This window comes from Lagopus leucura, unplaced genomic scaffold, assembly GCF_019238085.1.
Source record: "Lagopus leucura isolate 7727_CA_CO unplaced genomic scaffold, USGS_WTPT01 Super-Scaffold_73, whole genome shotgun sequence".
Taxonomy (NCBI): domain Eukaryota; kingdom Metazoa; phylum Chordata; class Aves; order Galliformes; family Phasianidae; genus Lagopus; species Lagopus leucura.
This window is the reverse complement of record NW_024962252.1, coordinates 78,801,923-78,819,241: the sequence shown is the minus strand read 5'-3', so window position 1 is coordinate 78,819,241 and position 17,319 is coordinate 78,801,923. Positions and strand designations below refer to the sequence as shown.

At 39.1% G+C, this 17,319-nt stretch overlaps 1 long non-coding RNA gene across 1 annotated transcript in view; it reads right to left on the bottom strand.

Annotated features, from left to right (window-relative positions):
- The window catches only part of LOC122191859, a 257,589-nt gene extending 240,334 nt beyond the window's left edge, over nt 1-17,255 (bottom strand). The window contains exons 1-3 of the long non-coding RNA XR_006182476.1: nt 17,215-17,255; nt 15,647-15,797; nt 1,142-1,237 (exon numbers count right to left, since the gene is read on the bottom strand). This is a non-coding gene — a long non-coding RNA (uncharacterized LOC122191859). The remainder of the gene's footprint in view (nt 1-1,141; nt 1,238-15,646; nt 15,798-17,214) is intronic.
- Between the last annotated feature and the right edge of the window lie 64 nt (nt 17,256-17,319).

The following is a 17,319-nucleotide window of genomic DNA, read 5'->3' as shown; positions in this document are numbered from 1 at the left end:
CCAGGTTGAGCATGCACCATTATCTCAGACTCTTCGCATGGGACATGTATTCCTCCAGCCGTAACAGTGGCCTCTGCTGAAGACTAGGTGACATAACCACAATACTCCCTCTTTCTTTCTAAAAAAAATAATGTGGGAAAAAAATAGATGTTTGTAGGAAGAATAAAAATGATTCATGATCCTCAACAATTGATCCCATGTTCATGATATTAATATGGTGCCATCACTTGTTAACAGTGGACAAGAAATTACATATATATGAACTGATATAGTTCATATGAACATATATAGAACTGATGCTAATACAAATGTTAAGTCATTGTGGTAGCTAATAAATGCACAGCTCTTAGATGATGTATCTCAGCAGGAAATTTCCGTGTCCCTGAAGCAAGTAAGGCTCTTATGAAGATAGTCTCTATGGCTTTCTGGCCTTGTTGACTTCTACTTTGCATAGTCCTAAACTAGTGCTCAAAGGATTAATGAAATTAACTATATTTATGCCCAAAGCATGTGCTTTCTCTGACAGCCAGTATTACAGTGACATTTATATTGTAATAAAAGCATAAAAGCAGAGTTTGAGTATTTTTTCCCACCCTCCAGACACTTCCAGAGATTCATTTGTTTGCAGTTTTGTAATCTGAACATATAAAATATATAATCTATATAGTACAGGAGTGTTTGTCCTCCAAATCTGACCAATAAGCAGTTAACTTCCTGTTGTCTCCAGCTAGCTTTGAGTGTAAGTGAAGAAAATATAATGACTGTTTATGTCTTTATTCAGGACTTCATGATGATAGTAGAAGCATATATCTCATACTGGAGAGAACTTAGCTAATGCTCCATTCTTGTACCGGACACTGTTGAAGTAAGGAGCCACTGTTTCCTTACCTAGACAAGACCTTTGGAACACAAACTATCAAAATTCAATGAACTACTAAATCAACACTATTTTTTGCAGAAAATATATAATCTGTAATACAAATCAACCTTTGGCACTCAGGCCACAGAGATTCCACTGACATTAACCTTAGCTAAGAGAGTCAACCAAATAAAGGCTGATCACCGACACAGAAGTTGCCATCCATCTGCTTCTCTTAGATGGACTGCATGAACCAAAAAAATGACTTATTCCTAATCTCACCTTGTTTGACTGCAGCCTCTGGCAGCACCTCAGGAATGCTGAGTGAGTCTCCTGTGCTGTGTAAGAACATGCTGCAACTATGAAGCATTACTGTTGCTGCAAGAGAAGCAGATACAACACAAACTGTCTAGTATCAGATTGCATTACCATTTTCCAAAAACAAGAATATGTGCAGAATGAGAGAAGTGGTCTGCTACAGATAGAAATTTCAGAAAGGTACACAACCCATGCAAAAACGACCTTTTATTATGAGTAAAGCATAATACATAATTTCACACTTTTCTACCTACCTCTAGAAAGATTTCGAAGACCTAAAACCTTTGAGATGCTTTGGAGGATATAAGAAATGTTATGATGAGTTATCTAACAAATACAAATTTTACTATCCTGTTGTACAAGATCATGGCACATATTGCAATAAAAATGCTTTCAGTGAGTGATTTTTCACATTCTCCACCACAAACTCAGCCAATAATCACAGATCACCAGCACTCTGCTAAGCCAGACAGATGCTTCCATGCTTAGGCAGATGAGGAACCTTCTTGCATCACATCTCATCACCTGGTTCAATAGGTAACACGAAGCCAGGGAAACAGTCATCTGATTTGTAACAACCATCTTTTCTACCATGCATATTTTATAATTATTTAAGTATAACCAAAATGTGGATATATTCATGCATGTATAAAGCACAAAGCAACACCAAAACAAGACAAGTTGGCATCCTATTGTTAGATGCTTGCCTGAAATTTTGGTTTCAGTCCACATTTTGCATTTTTAGCATGATCTGGGTGAGTTAGTATTTCCACTCATTTGATTGTTACCTTCAAAGGGGAAATAAAGATATTTCTTTCACATTCCACTTATTTTTAGACTTCCAACCCTCTGGAGAAAGTACCATCACTTTCTCCTTGTGAGATCTATGCAATATTCAGGAGTAAATTGAGTTCAGGTAGATGGTCATTTGGAAAGCAGCAAAGACCTTAGGTTCTAAACTGAGGCAGAATGCTACTGCATAGTGCTCGCAGAAACCAGCTGCCTGAGTTTCCATACTTAATTTTGGGCAAGGTCTTCAGTCAGCTCTGAGCAACACATCTCAGTCTCTACAGCACTCAACTTTAAATGCACATACGTGAGCAGCAGTCACAGTCTAATTGACGATCTAGGCAGTAACAAAACACAAGGTCATAGCACAAGTTATACCTGAAGCAAGACAAATGTGAAAACACAAGATACAAACAGTTTAGCAACAGCATAAATTATCTAGCACGATTAATTCTACATTTATAGCCTGTCAGCATTCCACTGGTCACTTAATAAGAAAAGACAATTCAGAAATGCTCTTGGCATTCACAAAGCCATTTGTAGTTCTGGACATAATTTTTTACAAGAACTATGAAATAAAATTACTCCACAATGATACTTCAGGGGAATATAATGAGCAAATAGGGTAGCAGGAGCAACAAGTTTTGATGAAATAAAACATTTAACAATCTTTTGATAGTCTGAGCACACATAAGGAAAATAGAACTTATCTAAGAAAGAAATTGGAGCTTTAGGCCAAACCCTCTGTGGGCATAAATCAGTTGCATGGTTTTATATAAGGTGAAGAGCTGGCCCTGAAAGGACTTCACCCTGCTGCTGTGTTATCAAAGAGCTTCTATTTGCCTCTTCTGCTCACCAGAGCTTGAAAGGAAGCATCCCATGAAGTACTTGCCAGAATCCACATGGTATATCTCATTGCATTTCCTCATCATATCCCCTCAGCTGATGACCTCTGGACCCTTCCTTTCAAATCCTCTGTGTCCTGATACCCCCACTGCACAAACATGGTTACCTATTTCCTACAGAAATAAACTTTGGCCAGTAACCATGGACATAGTTTATGCAGTCAGGAAAACACAAAAAACAACTGTCCATTGTGAAGAAAAAAAAAAAAAGAGAGAACGCTCCTGTTCCCATTCAGTGACCCCATCCTCACTGACACCAAAGCAGTAATTTTTCTTATCTGAGGAAACGTGACCACATGGGAGAAGATTACTAGTTGGAATATTGCCATCACATTGAGCAATGCGTTTCTTTTTCCTCTTCTGTAATCAGAGTACAGAAAGATAGATCTGACAGGATTTTATTGACACAGACTTTTTATAGATCCAGTTAAAAGGTCCCCAGACACTCATTCAGCTTCCTGTACATGTATTACAAAAGCAGTGCAAAATCATTGTTGGTGAAAATATAATTTGCTCTGAATAAGCAGGGCAAGATAGAAGGGATATCCAAAAGACCATAGACGATGGCGGTTTAATATGGCACATCACCTGCGTTAGTTTGCCATAACCAAAAGGAAATACCTTCTCTTATCATTAAGGGAATTCTAAGACATGGCCTCAATTCTCAGCCCAAATCTATCTGATCTTTGGCATATGTCTCCCTCACCTCATTTCCCTATCTTAGCAATAAAGACTGGTTCATTCACTTCATCTATCTTGTCAAATTAGACATGTACACTAACCCTTTCACCCTACATAATGTGGTTGGAGTAATGTATGAGAGCCCTAAGAACCTTATATCCAGCCACAAAAAGAAGATTCCTGCAGTGAAACTCATAAGCCACAGAGCTTAAGAAGGAAGGAACATACTACATCAAGTAAGCTTCAGAAATATATACACTAATTATATCTTTAATTTTATGTACTTTCAGAAACTTAACTGAAGATTTCAGCCAACTGCCACAGTAATAGCATCAATACCAGTTGAAGTCGGAAAATAATTCATTTTAGCCTTTTGGTTTCACATGTTTCTCCTCTTTTGAAGCTGAACTTTTTTATGCATTAGAAAGAAAACAAAACACCAATACATCTTGCTAAAATGGGAGCAAATTCCCAGCAGCTTTTGTGCTATGGAACAGTGGGAAACAAATATACACATACTCTTTTCCCATTGTAATGAAATTCTAACCATACTTGTTTTGAATAGGGCAACAGAAAAAACAGCTGAAGTTTGAAATGTGACACTCAGCACACACATTGTCCTTATTAAGAAGTACATGGTGTGCTGTATTTGAGGAAGACACGTTTTTAGCTTTTTTAAAAAAAGTACTAATTGGCAGGAAAAAAAAAAAAAAAAAAAACTTCTCATTTTAAAAGTCTAATAAAGCTGTCCTTTTTTGACACCACTACAGTTGCACCTGCCCAGTCTGAAGCTAATGTGTTGCTGACAATAATTCTGTGTGGAGAAATGTTCACATGCATAACGTTATATTTTCTGTTTCATAGAATGTGAGAAATCTGAGTAAAATCACCTAAAAGTAGTAATTGACCCATAACAGACCAAATACTGGCTCTGAAATTCTGACTTAACTCAGTCTAAATCTCTGATGAAGTCGGAACATCCATTCCTTCTGGAAAAGTGTGCCGTCACCTGTGTAATTCACTGTGCTCTGAACTGCCTTTGCACCCAGCTGGATGCCTTCCTTCTGCTTCCCCAGTCATGCAAGATTTGAAAATGATGTTTCTGGGTCCTGCCTGCTTTGTAAAGTTCAAGGCTCCTTTCCTACTATTCTGAGAGGAGAAAGTAATTGTGATCTTTACTCTAGGCTGTTGCTACCACCTTCAACTATCTACACAGTACAACTCTCCTGCAAAACAGACGACATCTTTCATAGCAGTCTTCTTTTCTATTCTTTTGATCTACTTATGGCCACATTTATGCTTTAATCTGTGTGACCACAGCCTTAGTGTATGCAGGATTTTAGCTGCGCTGATTCCTGACCACACAGCCAGCAGCAGGCCGTACTCCATGTAGAGGCAGACTCCATGAGATCTAATCAGTCCCAGTCAGAGAGGGGCCCACAGGAAACCTCTTTTCTGTTTCATCGAGGACTAGGATCAGAGCAGCACAGCTCTATATACCATTGATGCGATGTATATGCCATGTGGACCACCTTGGCCGTGAGCCATTATCAGACCAAACAACAAGTACAGAATATTATGTGCAAGACAACAAGCCAAAGCAATATCATACCTCAACCCATTTAGAGCTTGATCATGCATAGTCCAGGAACACGGTCATATAAATCTCTCAATTTATGCACACCTGCAGGAAGCAGGGTGGCATGGCAGATATCCAAAGACTGATAAAATTTTCAGACAAGAATAGGATAGAGGCCCAGAGCACAGAGGAGGCCACAGGTCCTGATATGCAGGACCGCTATATCTCTAGAGAGATCAAGGGCAGCTCAGAAACAAAGGCAGACAAGAGCATTCATTACAATCGAGATGACTCAGAGAAAACTCTCTGGGCAGAAACAGGAAAGGGGACGTGTTTACAGTGATGTGTTTATATCACTCTTATTTAATTCTGTGTTTAGTCATGGCAGTGACCTGCCCACTGGCAGCTCCTCAAGTCTAGCAACGCTCCATAAATAGTTGTGACCTACGTCCCGTACTGCACAGCCACTCGTAACACTGAGCAAACTGTGTGCACCACCTCAGTAGTGCATGGTCTTTCACACTCAGATCTTAGCTAGTTAAAATTATTTTCAGCCTAGCAGATTCAAAAGATTACTAGTACTCATGACATTACAACAAGCCAAAAAACAGGTTCTAAACCACAAAAACAGACACCTCATGCCCATTACCCTAGCTTTCTGATTCAAATAATGGTCTGTGACTGCCAACACAGGACACGTAAGTAATTTGCTGGCACTGAGGCAAGCTGTAGAAGATCAGTTATCAGGAGTTGCATGCTTTTCTCATCTGCAGAGGAGGCAGCCACCATTTTCCATCTCCACAGGATTTCAGCAGAAACAAGCTTCTGTAGCCTCATGAAGAAGATAGCTTCTCAGCGTTGCGCAGAAAAGCAATACAAAAGATGTCACGTATGGCATAGGAGTGCTACCTGAATATAACGGAAAAGCGCAGAGGTAAATACCCACTGTCTACCTCCTCTGCTTCTCCATGTCCTACTCTCAAGCCACTGACAACTAGCTAATAATAGCAACACTTCCAGCTACTTCTTGGTTACCTACAAAACTGTATCTAAGTGTTCAATGCTATCATTTGGCTCACAAGGTCCTAGTACCTCCTTTCAGCCTTCAGTCTGAGGCATTGTGACTTTCTCAACAACAGTCAAAATCTTGATTCCTATCCCAAAGTTGTCCAAACAGATTTATTTATTTTTTTTTTTTCCCTCACCTGAACATCTTCCCAAGTCTAAAAAATACTTGTGAGGGGAAATATGAGTAGCAGGTTGGGACTTCAATTTCTGAGCTATGCTAGGACAACTGCATTCTTCACCTGTGGAAACAAGACAGAGAATCACAGAATGATTGAGATTGGCAGGGATCTCTGGAAGTCACTTGGTCCTAGGGCTGCTTGCCCATGACCATGTCCAGATTGACTTTGAAGATCCACAAAGGGGAGCCTCTCTGGGCTCCCTGTTCCAGGGCACAGTCATACAGTAAGAAACATTTCCCACTGTTTAGACAGAACATCTTGTGTTCCATCTTGCGTCTTGTTCTGGCACTAAGCTCACTGAAAAGAGCTGACTCTATCCTCTGTGCACACTCTCTTCAGGCATTTGCACACTTTGCTAAGATCCCCTTCTCCAGGATGAGCAGTCTCAACTCTCTCAGTTCTCTAGTCCATTGATCATCTTGGAAGACCCTCACTGGACTCTTTCTAGCATGTCCATATCATTCTAAAGCATCCACTATGGCAAAGCCATTAGCTAAACCAAAGACTAAAAGGCAGGAAATGGTGCCAGAGAGATGTTTGCAGGAAGTTTCCCAAGGGTCTGATGGAGAACGTCAAAATGGCAGCTTTTTGAGATCACATAGGTGACCTTTGACATCTCTCATTCATAGAATCATTGAATGGCTTGGGTTGGACATTCTCAATCTTCAGTCAAGATCAGACATTTTCTGCAACAAATGACAAAAGTCTAGGAGACAACATCCAGTGCTTTAGGAAGTGTCACAACGACCGTTTGTGCCTGCAAAATGCACATTCCACCATAAACCTACAGGTTGCATCTGCACCAAGGATACAGAGAAAAACAGTAGACAAGGTCACAGAGGGAGAAAGATGTATTCCACTAATTTCTGTGATCTGCACAAGGACAGCCTCTATACAGGTTTCTGTAACTACAAACAAGTTACTGAATCTTAGACATCACGCATTATATCCTATTTGCTATCACTAAATGATATAGGAGTAGAACTGCTTTGCAGTGGCAACAGACTGATGGAGGAAAATACTCTTAAGTCAAAGAAAATCTCACTGGTCTACAACAGACAGAACTTTTAGTTCCCCTGGAACAAATGCGGAAAGCAAGTTCTTTTCATACATCACTGTTTTGGAGATAGCCCGTGAAACTATCTTTTACAGCCATCCATACTTCTCAGCATGCTTCAGTTCTTGATATTATATCAAATCATGTCTGTAGACTTTTAGAAGTCAGGAATTACTGGCTTTTGTTGCTGAGTAACAATTCTACTGTCAAGGCCACAAGGAAAGTGCTTATCACCACAGAAGATTCAGAGTAAATTTAGTAAATCCATGTAGGGTATCATGAATATCTTTCAGCATTCATTACAATTATTCCAGCCTTGAAACACAGAAGAAAACTTTACTATATTATTTTGTAACCTCACCATTCATCTGCTCCCCACTTGACTATTATATTATAGATAATTTTTTTAGAATATATTTAGAATATTTAGAATATATTATTTAGAGTACTTAGAATATATTTAGAGTATATTAATATTTAGAATATATTAATTCATGACCAATGCTTTTATCCAGCACTGGCAGAAAGCTTCATCTTCTTCATCTTCTGCAGACCTAGAGACTAGTTTTGAAGGTATAGAAGTCAGGTATAGAAACACATAAGTGTTATGGTAGCAGTAGGAAGTATCCTATAATTCTGAGGCATACTCTTCTGATGATGGCTAGTATGTCTGTAACCAAGACTGAAAGCAGGGAAACTTCAATCTTAATGTACCATAAATCTGCAGAAGGAATTACTCTGTTCTATTCCTGGTTTTCTTCTCATGTTGACCCTGAAAACAAAAATCGGGCTGCAGAAGGAATCATACTTATCAATCATGATCTCAAAATGTAGAGGAATATTTATTCCACGAGGCACTACTGAATCTTAGAGTCAGTATCTCAGTACCGAGCCCGTGATGCAGCAACATGCCTCTTCAGAAGTTGAAACTACACCTTGCCTTTCACACTAACACAGAGATTTCTCAGACCTACAGGATCACAAGAGTTTTACAAATCATCATGACGTACTCTCCTTTATTTAAAATATGCACATACATTCATTGTTGGAAGAGAGCATTTGAGCAAGGTCACTTTGATAATTCTGAATGAAAAGTTCTTAGAGATATTAAAGGTGTATTAAACTCTGATATTTTTTCTTGTAATTTAAGGGGGATGAGGATGCTCATCACTTCACAGATTTCCCCTTATTGTACAGATGTGGCTGAAGAAAAATGTGTACTTGCTAGATGATTGTAACACTTCATTGTTCCTTTTTAGAGAGTTTTAGCATATTTTTCACAGATGGAGATTGAGGGGAAGGCTGTTAGATTTTGGCTGGAAAATCATATTACAGAACAATGCTAATCAAACTACTAATGACTATCCCATGGAAAAATGTGGCCAGCATTGTTCTTTGCAAAAAAAAAAAACAAAAAAAAAGTGCTAGTATTGTTCAGAGATCTGAAAGAGAGTTCTTTTGAGTACATTTGACAATGAAACACGTTGTCACCATTTTTATATAGAAGGTCTAATGCTTTGGATGTCTACCTGAACATCAATGGTGCCTCTCCACTGGAAATAAAATATCAGTGATGCTCCACTTAGTCAGCCTTTCTTCTTTCCAATCAAGTTTGATAGACTGTAAAACAACTTTTCAGTCCCAGCTACAGGGTCATAGCAACAGGTCAGCTCTAAGTATAATAACTATAAACTCGAAGAATAATAAAGTAATGAGACATTTCTAAACATCCAAAAGATTGTGTTTCATGATTAAGCTGTTATAAATGCTATTTAAACAAACATCCACCACTAATACCAATGTTGACACTGCCCTAGATTTATAATGCATTTTCAAAGGTCATTAATATTGTCATCATCAAATATCCAGCATTTCTTCTCTGGAAAGAGAGGACTTTTATTTTCATATATTCGATCTGATTGTATCAGAAAGAAACATTTCCCCTTTTTCTCTGCAAAACTTCTGACTCGATGTTCTAATTTACGACAAAAATAAACTATACATACTTTAAAACCTCAACCATTGCACCAAGAAGGATCTCAGCTTTTCAAGCAATTTTCATCTACTACAACAGACAATCTATTCTGAATGTATCTAAGGTGGCTTTTTAAATGCAAGCTAGCTTATACTACTACTAAGTCTGCAGATGACACCAAGTTGGCAGGAAGGGTTAATTTGCCTGGGAGTTAGAAGGCTCTACAGAAGGATTGGGACAGGCTGGATCACTGGGTTGAGGTGAGTAGGATGAAGTTCAACGAGACCAAGTGCCAGGTCCTGCACTTTGGCCATAAAAACCCCAAGCAACACTACAGGCTTGGGGCAGAGTGGCTAAAAGATTGTATGGAGGAAAAGGACCTGGGTGTGCTGGTCAATGCTCAGCTGAACATGAGCTATCAGTGTGCTCAGGTGGCCAAGAAGGCTGGTGGCATTCTTCTGGTTCATATCATAAATTGCATAATCAGGAGGAACAGCTCTGGTACTCAGCTCTGGTGAGGCCTCATCTTGAGCACCATGTTGAGTTTTGGGCCCCCCACTAAAAGACACTGAAGCCCTGGAGTGTGTCCAGAGAAGGGCAATGAAGCTGACGAGGGGACTGGAGCACAAGTCTAAAGAGGAATGGCTGAGGGAGCTGGGATTGCTTAGTCTGGAGAAGAGGAGGCTTAGGGGAGATCCTATCACCCTCTACAGCTACCTGAAAGGAGGTTGTGGTGAGGAGGGTGTTGGCCTTTTCTCCTGGATAACTAGTGACAGGACAAGAGAGAATGGCCTCAAGTTGCACCAGGGGATGTTCAGGTTGGATATTAGGAAAAACTTCTCAGAAAGAGTAGTCAAGAACTGGAATGGACTCAAGGAGGTGGTGGAATCACCATTCCTGGAGGTATTCTAGAAACAAATAGATATGGTACTAAGGAACATGGTTTAGTGGGCACAATGTTGGTAGGTGGACAGCTGGACTAGATGATCTTTGAGGTCTTTTCCACCCTTCCTGATTGTATGATTCACCCTGAACAACAGAACTCCTTATGAAGGCAATATGACATTTCCACACAATTTCTCACTCCCTAATCTAATCTCTCCTTCTCCAAGAAAGTCCTGCAACAGATCAGAAAAGTAGCAAAGGCATGTAGTCTTTTAAACACTAGGCATCTATAATAAAACAGATGCACTGATGAGAGCCGAATGAGTGAACCCCAGGCTAGTGATTTGGCATGGTTATGTGGATACTGGCACAAGTATCTGGCTCCACACTGTTCTCTACCATGCTTACTGCAAGTAATCTTACTACAATTTGAGAGAAATGCTAATAACATCTACAGAATATGACTGCAAATATCAAATTTTTAGTTATTCTAAGTCATTCTAAGATGCATTAAAGGAGGGATGTATGATAAGGTCAGAAAAATCTAAATAGGGCATCCTAACGTGACTTCATGCTCTAAGGGAAATAGAGTTAAAATTCAAAAATGTAAGTTCTTTCCACACATCACCAGGTTGCTTTAAAATCAAAATGAAATTAAAAAAAAAAAAAATTCTTCTTCATGCTCTTCATACTTTGATTAGGTTAAACCAAAACATCATGGACATCCAAGAGTTGGGGACATTACTAAAGTAAGACTGGATTCATTTTGTGGAGTTTTCCTTGGAGCTTGGATGAAGTTGAACATTTAAGGCTCAAGAGCTGTGCTCTGGAAGACAAAGGTCTGTGTGACTTAAAGCCTAATGTATTAGAGGCTCAATAAAGAGCTGTAACTGAGATGCCCACTAGACCACAGATCTTTGGCTCACTCAATAGATACTGGAAAAGGTATTATAAAACATGCAGACTGTTGCAAAAATTCTATTTTGGAAGGCAAATACCTCAAACTCGACAAAAGTTTAAAAAAATAACCAGACCAGTACAAAAAGGATGTTTATCGTATTATATTTCCCTTTTAAACATAAGCCTACTTTCTTTTATTAAAATAACAGTATGTATGTGCTTTATCTAGATTAAGTTATCATTCCATCTACAAACAAGTACTGTACATCCCACCCATCCCATTTTGGAAATACCCCAAGTAAAAGAAAATACACTTGGTAAAGGAACATCTCAGCCTTATTACTTGATTTTTCTGAAGAGCACCTTTTGTGCAGATCACATGTTCTGCTATAACACCTTTGGGAGCAGTCAAGAATCACAGAGTATCTCTGATACTTGCCCAAGGCCTGGCATATTATATTCATGAGATTAATAAGTTTAAAAGGGCATATTCCAGCCATTTCTAAAGCTGTGTTTGCTGGCTCACTTTCAGCAAGATATCAGCAAGCTATCTAAGTCAGGTTTTGTGAGTAGACAGCATGTGATATGAGCCACGGTTCATGAAGAAGTAGAAGCACCATAGCAGCCATTCATTCATATCGCTAGCCTTACTTTATCAAGAAGAGCGTCACCAGGCAAGGTAACTGAACAACACAAGGCCAATTCAACTAAGGCAAGAAGGTTTCAGATCTTGAAATGACAAAAAATGCTGTTCTTTATTTTGAGGCAACCAAGACCGCATTTTTCTCCTTCTTCATGTGCAAGTCAGTGCTAGAAGATTCTCTTTGTTCAAACTAAGAAGCCTGGCATAAGGAAAGGGAGGTGCCTGGTCTCTAAACATGAGTTCTCATTAATATTACTGATAGACCATTCTTTAAAGAGATCCATCTGTTTCTTATTTGCTACATTCAGAATAGTAGCTTGTTACATTTTTACAAGAATCTGCATGATCCAAGAAAAGCACAACCTCATGTAATGAAAGAAAAAGAACAAATACTTATTAAATAATCCCATCCATCCGCACAACTTAAATATCCTTCTCCAAAATGGCTTCATTTCTTTGCGTGGGGAGAAAAGGAAATGGAAGGTTGCTTATTTCCTTTCAATTTTCCAAAATATACATAAAAGTAACATACCCTAGTTCCAGAATAAATTTTCTCTTCTTGCAAATCAGCAATGCTGCTCTTCAAAGGTATGCAACAAGCAACAACTACCTTCAGTTAAATTACTAAACTGATCCTACAGGAATTTAAGCTGAAGGCAGGAGCTAAGGTATAATGTTAGGGCAATATCAACCTTTGTTTGGACGACAATAGTTGAAAAAATTATTCTGATCTAAGTGTGGAAGTACAGACGTTGAGTTGCAAAGCGGAAAAGAAAAAATGTCCAAAGACAAAGGCTGGGACTTCTTGAAGCATGAAGTACACAATAACCCAGTAAACAGAAAGAGTTCATGTTTAGCTTTTAGTGCATATATAAGTTTTTCCTCTGCATTCAGCTGCAAATAGTGCCTAACAGAAAACTACTCCCCATAATTCACCATCCTGCCTCCATTCCAAGAGTAAAAGGTATCACAGAATCACAGAAACACCAAGGATGGAAAAGGCCTACAAGATCATCCAGTCCAACCATCCACCTATCACCAATAGTTCTCACTAAACCATATCACTCAACACAAAATCCAAACAGTCTTTGAACACCTCCAGGGTCGGTGACTCTACCACCTCCCTGGACAGAGTCCCTGTTGCTCCTTACTGCATTGACAAAAATCTCTCCTTTGATCCCTATTATGATGCACAAGTGCTATGTCAGTCCAAACATACCAGTGATGCTAAGCATCAAATTTAGGTTTTGAAACAATACATAATGAACCAGAGAGCAGAAGAGTGTAACTGACTAATACAGACAGTGAGGGATGAAACCCAGAGCGCACTGTTACATGCAGACATTTAATTTTCATAATACATAGGCTGCTCTGAAAATAATGCTTCCTATTTATTTCCACAGAAACTACAACCAATACAAAGAGCATAATAACACTATTTGATTGAGCAAATTCTCAGCTTAAAACATTCTTTTCAACACAGTCACTACCATTAGCTATGCATTTGCACCAGAGAAGAACAAGAATCTGAATGCCATGCTCATAAAAATCTGCACCAATGGAGGTGACCCACTGTCACTGTTGCCACTGCTGAAGTGCACCAACCACCACCTCGCTGTCCTTATGTCCATTGTTCGGTCTCCACAAATACTCAGCAAGAGTCATGAAAGTCAGCAGTTGCTATTTATTCCACATGGAGGAATTCAGTGACACACCTTTGCTTCATATTGCACTTCCATGTCATTATGTTAGACTGCCCCTCTGCTGCCCTCTGTCACATGGCAACAAAGTGCAACGGAATGTTGGTGGGAAGGTTCAGCCTCTGCTGCTGTACCACCAACATTTTCCCCTGACATTGTGGTCCAATGTTATCAAATAGGAGACACTTCTTTCAGAACAGCGCTGGATATAAGACACATCTAACTGGATATCCCACTAGCTGTAATTTGTGGGCTGCCATTTTGCATTACAAGTGGCTGCTAAATGAGGTCTTGACACAAGAAATATAAGAGGTTTCCTATGCTGGAAGGAAAAAGAGAGGCTTCTTTCAGAACTTTCAGTTGAAAAGAGACGCATTGCGAAGCACCATCTGTCTGTGAGCCTACAGAGTAGAGCTGATACTTTGCTGAGGCTGCTGCTAATTCCTCCTGTTTACAAGAGTACTACTGGTAATACGTGGTATATATATAGACACGCTGAAATTGAGAGTATCTACTTCCCCTCCTCTGTCTAGCAAAGAGCATGTCTGATCCCAGTGGTAGAGTTAATCACTTTCCAGATAGACTTCAGACTATTTGCTATGCTTTCAGGACTTTGCATTTCAAAAGAAGATGAAAGAAAGCTATAGAATTATCTATTCATATATATATATGTATGTTTAAGTGTATCCTTAATACAATCTGAGCTACAGACTGGAGAATTCTGTGAGTACAGTGCTGGAACAGGCTGCCCAGGGGAGTGGTGGAGTCACTGTCCCTAGAGGTGTTCAAGAAATGTAGAGATGTGGTACTTAGGCACAGGGTTTAGTGGGCAACAGTGGTGGTAAGTGGATGGTTGGACTGGATGATCATAGAGGTATTCTCCAACCTCAGTAATTTTATGATTTTAAGACCCAGTAAAATCAGGCATCCTCCCACAACTTTCACTGTTTGTGATAGAAGAGTTGTGATATAAGCTATTATATAAAGGCAACATCTGTATTAGAAGACCTCAGCTATTCCCCAGCTAAGCATAAAGTGACAATTATTTTCAGGGCAGAAAAGCTATGAACCTGCACTTCATTTTAGAAAGCTGATAACTGAAAAATTCCTTTTTGATTCACCTGCATTTTTGTGATACAACACATCACAGTGTCATTCAACTCAGGGAACATCCCGTGATGAAGGTAACAGACAGATTCCAGCATTTGTTTTCATCAGGAAAACTTTCTGGTGAAACACAGCTTCTCTACCATGAGGAGACCTTTCCTTCTGGAGGCCAATATTGCCTCATAAATATTTTTAGAAATATGACTGTATGCTATGTCTGGACACAACAACAACTTCAGACAATTTAGGTGGCAGGGGCTTACCAAATAACTCTACATCAGGATCCCTAGGGTCTGCTAAGATTGGCCCTCACCAGCCAGGGGCTGTCCCATATCCCACCTCCCCAACCAGAAGCACAGTACTGGGGCAGTCCCAGCCCCAAGCACTTTCCCATGCAGGGAAGCCAGGACTTGGCCTGGCTACTGGGTCCCATGGTTGAGCAGAGCAGTGGGGAGCTGGAGCCTGACACTGCTGCAGCTTCACTGGGGTAGTGGCTGACAGGACATGGGCTGAGCTGGGGCCCTAAGCCTAGGTCAAGCATGGGAACCCTGAGTGGTCAGGCAGGGACATGAGGGTCTGTCAATTCTGCCATGGACTTGACACACTAAAGCTGTACAACGCCTGTAGAAATGTAGTAGATCATGCAACTTTTCTGGATAAAATAAAACCCTACTACCAAACTATGGAATTATGAGATATAAGCTGTTGTAATTGTCAATATTCTTTTCATATATAAGCTAACGTTTGCTTTCTGAATTGGTAGACCTTTTACAATAATATTCAGCTGGAATGGAGAAAGGAAGAAACTGCTGAAACAGGCTTTCTTAGTTTTAGTAAAGAGAAAAATTTCTTCTCGCTTATTTTTTAACTTCCTTATTTAACGTTACTCAGTACTTATGAATCAACCTTGCTTTTCAGAGCTCTTAAATAACTTGATTTGTAATTCTTTTCTCATAGAGACTTTCAGTAGAATAATTTGGTAGTATTTGTGAAGAACTTACCCAAACCTTGGTGCTTCTGTTTAGCTATTGAGGTCTCATCACCAGCTGCAAGGTAGCTTGTGCATTAGTTTCTTCTCAGCAGAACAGGTTATCCATTCAGACAAATCACAAAAAGCATTTGTTTCCAGTGTACTGCAACCATGTACAAGTACTGCCATTAAAAAAATAAAAATCCAGCATCCTTTACCAGACATTTTAAGGAAGGTTAATTAACAATCGTTTCTTGAAGGCATCAGATTTTGTCCCATCAACACAGTCAGTTCATCAGTGACAGTGAATTATTCTTCCAGATAGATGTAAAGAAAAGGGGCTCAATGAGCTAATAAAATTACTACTCCTATCTACTTGTTTATTAACTGTGAATGAATAATTGAAATGAAAGAGTATGTAAAATATAGAAAAACAAAACACAGAACAATTACAATCTAAAGTACTTGTAGTGGAATGACAGAAATGTTGGGGTTGGAAGGGACCTCTGGATATCATCTACTCCAATCCCCTGCTAAAGTAGATTCCCTACAGTAGGTTGAACAAGCAAGCATCCAGGCAGGTTTCAAATACCTCTGGGAAAGGAGACTCTGTAACCAGCCTGGGCAGCTTCTTGTTCCAGTGCTCTGTTACCCTCAAAGCAAAGAAATTTTTCCTCATGTCTGTATGGAAATCTCTGTATTCCAGTTTTTGCCTGTTACCCCTTGTCCTATCACTGTACACCATAGAAAAGAGCCTGGTCCCATCCATTTAGATATGCAGCACTTTATCCAGCACTTTAGATATTTATAAACACCAATAATAAGATCCTCCTCTCAGTCTTCTCCAGACTGAACAGACCCAGGTCTCTCAGTCTTTCATCATATAGAAAAGAACTCCGATTTAACTGTCAATACTCTCACCAACATGAAAATAAGGCTCTCAAAAGGGAAAGAAGAGAGATGGACACAAATGAAAATTCATAAAAACTGAAATTATTTCCAGAACTTCCTGTCCTCAAAAACGTTTGGAAAAAAAAAAAAAAAAAGGCTTTGAAATTCTAGAACTGTGCCATTTCAACATCTTAAATACAAAAAAAAAAAAAAAAAAAAGGCTTGGGTTTGTGGTTAAAAGCATCTTCTGTTGAAATTCAATTTAGTTTATGTTAAAAGGAATTTTAAAAAAGGAAAAAAAAAAAAAAAAAAGAACATTATGATGACATAATATGCTTGCTTGTTTCTTAAGTCACTGAGCTCCATGCCAGGCCTAAAATTTCAAGATCAACAGAACCTTTGCGGGATGAGAAAACTGTTCTCTGTGTATCCACACAACAAAGGGAACATAATTAGCAGATCAATCTTATTCTATTTTCCTTGCTATGTGGCTCAGAAGTAACTTTTGAGAACCACCTTGGTGAATAGAAGTATAGTTCAGACCTTCAAACTTTTAAATGTGCAAATGTATCCTTATTCTCCACAGTGTATATTTTAAAACAGATCTACTCAGATTATCTCTAAGGGACTAAAACTGAGTTTCTTCAAACAAGTCAAACTAAAATTGCTCTTTTACACTCATGAAATTAATGTATTAAATATACGCACCTGTATTTTAACATGGCCTGTGCATGGCAAATAAGATAGTCACTGTTGATGGTAAGCCTGTTAGAATAAACCAGGTGAAAGAAAATGTAAAGGATAATATATTTG